Source organism: Laccaria bicolor, genomic scaffold (assembly GCF_000143565.1).
Source record: "Laccaria bicolor S238N-H82 LACBIscaffold_63 genomic scaffold, whole genome shotgun sequence".
NCBI lineage: Eukaryota > Fungi > Basidiomycota > Agaricomycetes > Agaricales > Hydnangiaceae > Laccaria > Laccaria bicolor.
Window position 1 is genome coordinate 286,999 of NW_001889934.1, and position 7,364 is coordinate 294,362.

Genomic DNA, 7,364 nt, shown 5'->3' on the forward strand with positions numbered 1-7,364 from the left:
AAACGGCGGACGCCCCCCAGACGACTTCACGCCAACAAAGCACGAGCGCCCGCGAACGAAGACGCCCACGTACACAAACGACCGCCCACGTACAAGGACGACCGCCCACCAACGTGACCGCCCACCAACGAGCACAACCGCCCACGAGACAACCGCCCACGTATGAAGACGCCCACATACGAGGACGACCGCCCACCAACGAGCTCAACCGCCCATGAGACAGCCACCCGCGAACGAGGACTCATGGACAATGGCCAGCACATATGAAGGAAACGGGTGACGACAAGCCCAGGTGAGTGAGCTCTCCCCCTCTTTCCATCACTCCCCCTCCCTCCATTGCTCCCCCTCCATCACTCCACCCACTCCCTCCTCCCTCCATCACTCCTTCATTGCTCCCCCTTCCATCCTCTCCCCTCTCTCATTCCCCTCCCTCTACCCTCTCTCATTCCCCTCCCTCTCCACACTCCCTCTCCACACTCCCTCCCCCCTCCATCACTCCCCTCCCCTCACTCCCCACCACCATCCCTTCATCACTTTTCATCACTCCCTCCCCTCCCTGTAAAATTAAATTGTAGTAAATAGACTTAATTAATTACATTCAATACATCTTATTTTTCACTGGTCAGATTTACCTATCATAAGGCATTCTTAGCATTAACTTGTGGTGCAAATGACATGTAGTCCTCAGGATTCCTGAGGACTTGACAGAAATTTTCTCCTCCAACTCAAAATCACCAAAATTATAGTGTAGTCCTGAGGAATCCTGTGAGTCCTGCAGGACTCTGTGGGGGACTGATAAGTACTGGAAAGTCCACTCAAACTACTTAGAAGCAAGAAATGGTTGGACTGGCCGGAATTCTGTGTCCATTGGACGTCCGCTGGACTTCCGTCGGATTTCCAACGGACAGAGGCAGAAACCATCATAATTGCTAAGTTCTCAGTCTGCTGGACTTCCACTGGACTTCCAATGGACTTTCAATGGACTTCTAAGCAAAAAAGGCACAACTTCCAACAGACTTTCAGTGTCCAGTCTGCAATTCTTATAAGTAAATCTAAACAAGTCAGGCCCTGGTCAGACCTTATGCTAAATTCCTTAAGACATTGAGGTTTCAAAAACAAAGTATATTTTATACCTACATAAATTTATTTTACTACATTCTATGTTACAGAGAAGGGGGAGGGGGTGGTGATCAGAAAGGGAGGGGGGAGGGACAAAAAGTGAGGGGGAAGGGACAAAAAGTGAGGGGGAAGGGACAAAAAGTGAGGGGGAAGGGACAAAAAGTGAGGGGGAAGGGACAGAAAGTGAGGGGGAAGGGACAAAAAGTGAGGGGGAAGGGACAAAAAGTGAGGGGGGAGGAACAGAAAGGGAGGGGGGAGGGAATGGTAAGCAGCAAGGGAGGAGGGAGTAAGGGAGGAGGAGGGAGTGGGGAGCAGCAAGGGAGGAGGAGGGAGTGGGGAGCAGCAAGGGAGGAGGAGGGAGTGGGGAGCAGCAAGGGAGGAGGAGGGAGCAAGGGAGGGGGGAGGGAGTGGTGAGCAGCAAGGGAGGGGAGTAAGGGTGGGGGGAGGGAGTGGTGAGTAATGGTGAGGGGATGGAATGGTGAGTAATGGAGGGGGGAGGGGATGGTGGTGCTGGGCCCTCATCCTCGTTCGCGCGTGGTCATTGGCGCGCATCGTTGACGCGTTATTGCGTCGCGTCGTGTCGGCGTCCTCGCGTCGCGTTGCGCCGTCCTCGCGTCGTGTCGTGTCGCTGTCCTCGCGTCGTGTCGTGTCGCCGTCCTCGCGTCACGTCGTGTCGCCGTCCTCGTGTCGCGTGTTTTGTCGTCGTCCTCGCGTGTTGTGTCATCGTCGTCGTGTCGTCGTCGTCCGTCCTGTCGCCGTTGCGCATCGTTGTTGCCTTTCCTTCTCCTTGGGCGTTGTCGTCACCTCGTTGTTGTCTCGTCGGCGGGCGTTGTCGACACGTCATCGTGTCGTCGTTGTCATCGTGTTGTCGTGTTGTCCGCGTCGCGCGTCGTTCACACGTCATTGTGTCGTCATCGTCGTGTCATCGTCGTCGTCGTGTCGTCGTGTCATCGTGTCGTCGTGTTGTTGTGTCGTCGTGCCATCCGCGTCGCGTGTCGTGTCGTCGTGGGTCAGTGGGCTGTCGTTGCTGGGGATGGATGTGGTTGAGGACAAGCGACGTGGGATCGTTGATGATGGCCAAATGATGCGTCGGCGTTTGCCGATGACCGTTTTAGGAAAGCGGTCAAACAGTAGGTATGTATAGTACAAATTACTTACTTATATCAAAGGCTCCTTGGTGCAGCTGGTTTAGCATTGGGTTACATATGCTTCAGATCCTAAGGTTGAGTGTTCAATTCCCCAATGTTCCATTTTTTTTATGTTATATATTAATAATAATAACAACAGTCTGTTGGAATTCCGTTGGACGTCTGTTGGATTTGTCCACTGGAATTCCGTTGGCACTTGCTCATCATTTCCAGTGGACTGGGTGCTAGTTTGCTGTTAGTCCATCGGAAGTCCGTCGGAAAAGTCCGACGGACTTTTCAGTCCGACCAAAAATGCTCGGAAAAGCTTCGGACATTCACCGGAAAATTTGCTGCATTTCAAAGCAGAAAAATATCTGTTCTGCATACCCTCAGTCCGACGGAGTCCGGTTGGAGTCTGCTTGGAAAAGCAGTGGCAGCGTAAAGACCTCGAGATGCTCTTGGAACAGATTGCCAATTCCTTATCCCACATCTCTTCAGAATCATACAATAGAGATGGAATCATACCATGAGTATGGAACTATACCATACCATGGGCATGGAATCATACCATGAGTATGAAATCATACCATACCATGGGGGTGGAATCATACCATACCATGGAAATGGAATCATACCATGGGGGTGGAATCATACCATACCATGGAAATGGAATCATACCATGTGGGTGGAATCATACCATATCATGGAAATGGAATCATACCTGAGCATGGAATCATACCATACCATGGGAATGGGATCATACCATGGGAATGGAATCATTCCATTGGGATCATACCATGGAGGAATGGAATCATACCATACCATACAGAGATTTGCTTACAACACCCCATACCATGGTATGGTATTGCCATCTCACACCATACCATGGTATTGCACCCCCATACCATACCATGGTATTGCACCCTTATACCATACCATGGTACTCCACTCCCATACCATACCATGTTGTTTGATGTTTGAGGTGCTGTTCTCAGGATCCAGTGTGAATTTCTAAATATGGAAGGTGTGGCTATGCTAAATGAAAAAGAAATTGATGGGATAGATGCTTAAAATATCACAGGAACCATAATCTATGCAGAGGAAGGCAGAAAACCCTCATTTCGAAGTTTGTTTACATATATTTACCAATAGCTGTAACCAAAGTAAGGCTACAAAAATTGGAGTGTCCACTTTTTTCATTAGAAAAGACAAGCTTAGTTAGAAAACTTTGTAGTGTGTGCTTTGATGTGCGCACTATTTCCTAATTGGGCCATTTCCTAATCAGGAAAAGCATTACACTTTTTTCTGCCACACCTGATGTCAGGCACAGTGTGCATTTAGGTTGGGAGATGTTTCCCATGCTCTTTGGGCCACAAGAGTTAGTGGCTAGCTTAGTGTTGTCATTGTTCATGACGATGTTCGCATATTTCCCAATTGGGAAAGTCATTACATAATACCACTTCAGTTTGTAGTCTCCGCTTTTTTCATTACAAACAAGCTTTAGACCCGTGCCTATGGCACGGCACTCGCTAACGCTCGGCCATGCCTCTGGTGCAGGTCACAGCTTGCCGTGGGCACGCCCCCTGGACCCCCCATGCACATGCTTAATCCCAGTTTTGGTATACATGCTCAATCCCAGTTCTAATGCATCTTCAAATGTAGTGTGTTCTCAGTAGTGTGTTCTCAATGCACATCTTCAATTATAGCATGTTCTCAGTAGTGTGTGCTTGGTAGTGTGTTCTCAGTAATGTGTTCTTGGTAGCATGTTCTCATGCACATATTCAATTATAGTGCATTCTTGGTAGTTTCTTCTCAGTCATATTCAATCATAGTGTGTGCTTGGTAGTGTGTTCTCAGTAGTGTGTTCTTGGTGGCGTGTTCTTCAATGCACATATTCAATCATAGCATGTTCTTCATAGCATGTTTTCAATGCAGATATTCAATCATAATAGCATGTCCTTGGTAGCATGTGATTGGTGGTATCTTCTCTGTAGTGTGTTCTTGGTAGCATGTCCTCAATGCAGATATTCAATCATAGCATGTTCTTTGTAGCATGTCCTCAATGCAGATATTCAATCATAGCATGTTCTTTGTAGCATGTTTTCAATGCAGATATTCAATCATAGCATGTTCTTTGTAGCATGTTTTCAATGCAGATATTCAATCATAGCATGTCCTTGGTAGCATGTTCTCAGTAAATGTTCTTGGTAGCATGTGATTGGTGGTGTCTTCTCAGTAGCATGTTCTGGGTAGCATCTCCTTAATCCACATATTCAATCATAGCATGTTCTTGGTAATGTGTTCTCAGTAATATTCAATCATAGCATGTGCATGGTAGTGTGTTCTTGGTACATATTCAATCACATCACATTCTTGGTAGCAGGTTTTCAATGCACATATTCAATTATAGTGTGTGCTTGGTGGTGTGTTCTCAGTAGTGTGTTCTTGGTAGCATATTCTTGGTAGCATGTTCTTGGTAGTGTGTTCTCAGTGCACATATTCAATCATAGCATGTTCTTGGTAGCATGTGCTTAGTAGTGTTCCCAGCAGCATGTTCTTGGTAGTATGCTTGATGTTCTCAGTAGTGTGTTCTTGGTTGTGTGTGCTTGGTAGTGTGTTCTCAGTTAGGAGGTTAGAGTTGATGGTTAGAATTAGGGATGTTTTGTCTCCCTATGTAGGAGGTTAGGGTGGTTACATAGTTTGAAGCTTCAATTGCTGTGAGGCAGCTAAGGTAGGATGCTTGAATTCCTATTTGGGGATTGTGTCATTGTATGTATATCCTCTTTTTTATCCCAGTTCTGCAATGTTACACTTGGATGTGGATTTATAGCACAGCACTCACTTCACTTGGCCACGCCTTGCCCAAGAGAAAGCTCACCACACTTTGCCAGCTTGCCAGATGAAAGCCCTCCAGATCCTCCACCCAACATATGTTCACTCCCAGTTGTGGTACATATCTTCCATTCAAATCATCAAAGTCACATTTTGATCAAGACCTACACAGAGCTACATGCTATATCATGATTGTAGCCAGCCATAGAAATTTAGCTATATTTATTGGCCCAACCCTCCATAATATGGCTTAGCTTAAAAAGGAAGAACTGTAAAAATCATCCCATATCAATGCTGTGCAAAGAAAGCAAAAGACTGATAGCAACTGGCAGACATTTACACAGAGAGGCCCTTGGTCCTCCAATGTTTGCTAACTTCAAATCACCAAAGAAGGAGCAAAATGTCCACCCACACAAAGTACTGGGAAAATGTAAATCAGAAGAGAAAAGTCAAAAAAGAACTGTCTAGCAGGATAGCATCAGACAGAAAAGAAGCAGGAGTGGTTAACCATAAGAGAAAAGAAGAAACATACACTGATAGTGACTTTAACACAGGTGTAGAGGGAAGTGAAGGGTGATAAAGGTGGGAAAAAAGCGAAATTGAGGGGGCTGAAGGAGGTGTACCCACAAAAATGCATGTCAATTATTCTGTGCAGTACAGAATGTAGTTGTAGGGTCTGATAGGACCAACACAACATTGCCTATGGCCAGAGTTTCCAGAAAAAGCCACTCAGGCAGCTGGTATAAAGAGAAAGAGGTCGCTTAGTCATATATTACATAAAGCTGTGCAACCTTCTTTTAATATATAGGATGTTTGTAGTCTTCTGCTTGTGTTCACTACAAAATTACTAGTGTGCACTTTTTTCATTACAAATGTTTGTAGTCTTCTGCTTGTGTTCACTACAAAAATTACTAGTGTGCGCTTTTTTAGACTACAAAAGTTTGTAGTGTGCGCTTTTTCCATTACAAATGTTTGTAGTATTCTGCTTGTGTTCACTACAAAATTACTAGTGTGCGCTTTTTTAGACTACAAAAGTTTGTAGTCTTCTGGTTGTGTTAATGACAAAGTTTGTAGTGTGCACTTTTTGGACTACAAAAGTTTGTAGTTCTCGCTTTTCTCATTACAAAGGCTTGTAGTGTGCGCTTTTTTCATTATAAAAGTTTGTAGTGTCCGCTTTTTCATTACAAAAGTTTGTGGTCTGCTTTTCTGATATGTTGTAGTCTCCTATTATCTATGTAGGTATATGGGGGTAGACCTGATGTTTCATGCAAACCAATGGATCAGTATTACAGCCTGGAGAAATAATTTTCATATTTTGTAAAAAGGACCCCAGACACCCTGTGACAGCTATGGAATGATGGTATGGAATGGTATGATATGGTATGGTATGGTATGGTATGGTATGGTATGGTATGAGGTGGAATGGTATGATGGAATTGGTATGAGGGTCATACCACTCTGGAATGGGGTACCACTAAGGTTCCCTAATTCAAAGAATTGGATAACCTCATAGGTACTCAAAAATGGGTGACTGAAGTGAGGAGTTTACTAGGACTCCACTAGGACTAGGGTACAAAATTTGTATGGTGATCAGCCAGCATGAAATTTGTCCCAGTCCTAGTCCAGTCCAGTAGGATTCTGGGAATCCAGTAGGAGTCCAGTAGGAATAGGTGGGGGAGAGTAAAGAGCTCAGACAGAGATATCACACTTCAGTCACCCACTGCCAACTGACTATTAGTCATGCAAACTCCACGTAAGTTACATGACTAAATGTCATGGACCATATCTATATTCTAGATATATATGGGTCCTAGAAAGCCCTGAAATCTAAAATATATTCTTGACACATGGACCCTGAAATGTCACACAAAAATTATAATGTCTGTGTCACACCACCAAAATATATTTTGCAAGTGAAATGCAGTAAGGATATATTTTTGGTCAGTGGACCCTGAAATGTCACTGTCACACCTTAGAAATATATTTTGCCCTGGCTTGGCCTTAGGATATATTTTGTGAAACAGATGTGGTAAGGATATATTTTTCTGGTCTGTAGGGGTGTCAGGGGTCCTAGTTTCAGCAAAAAACTTGTGATTTGTTTGCTGTCTAGGGTATATACTCTGGAAGATTCTGCAATGATTTCCAGGGGTTTTGGCACTATGTCTGGCTTGTGTTCCCAGTATGTAGGTAGCAATAAGAGGCATCAATAGTATCTGTGATCTACCTGAGTTGCTCAAGTATCATCCCCTTAGAATGGCACTATGAAGACAGTTGCATACAGATTTC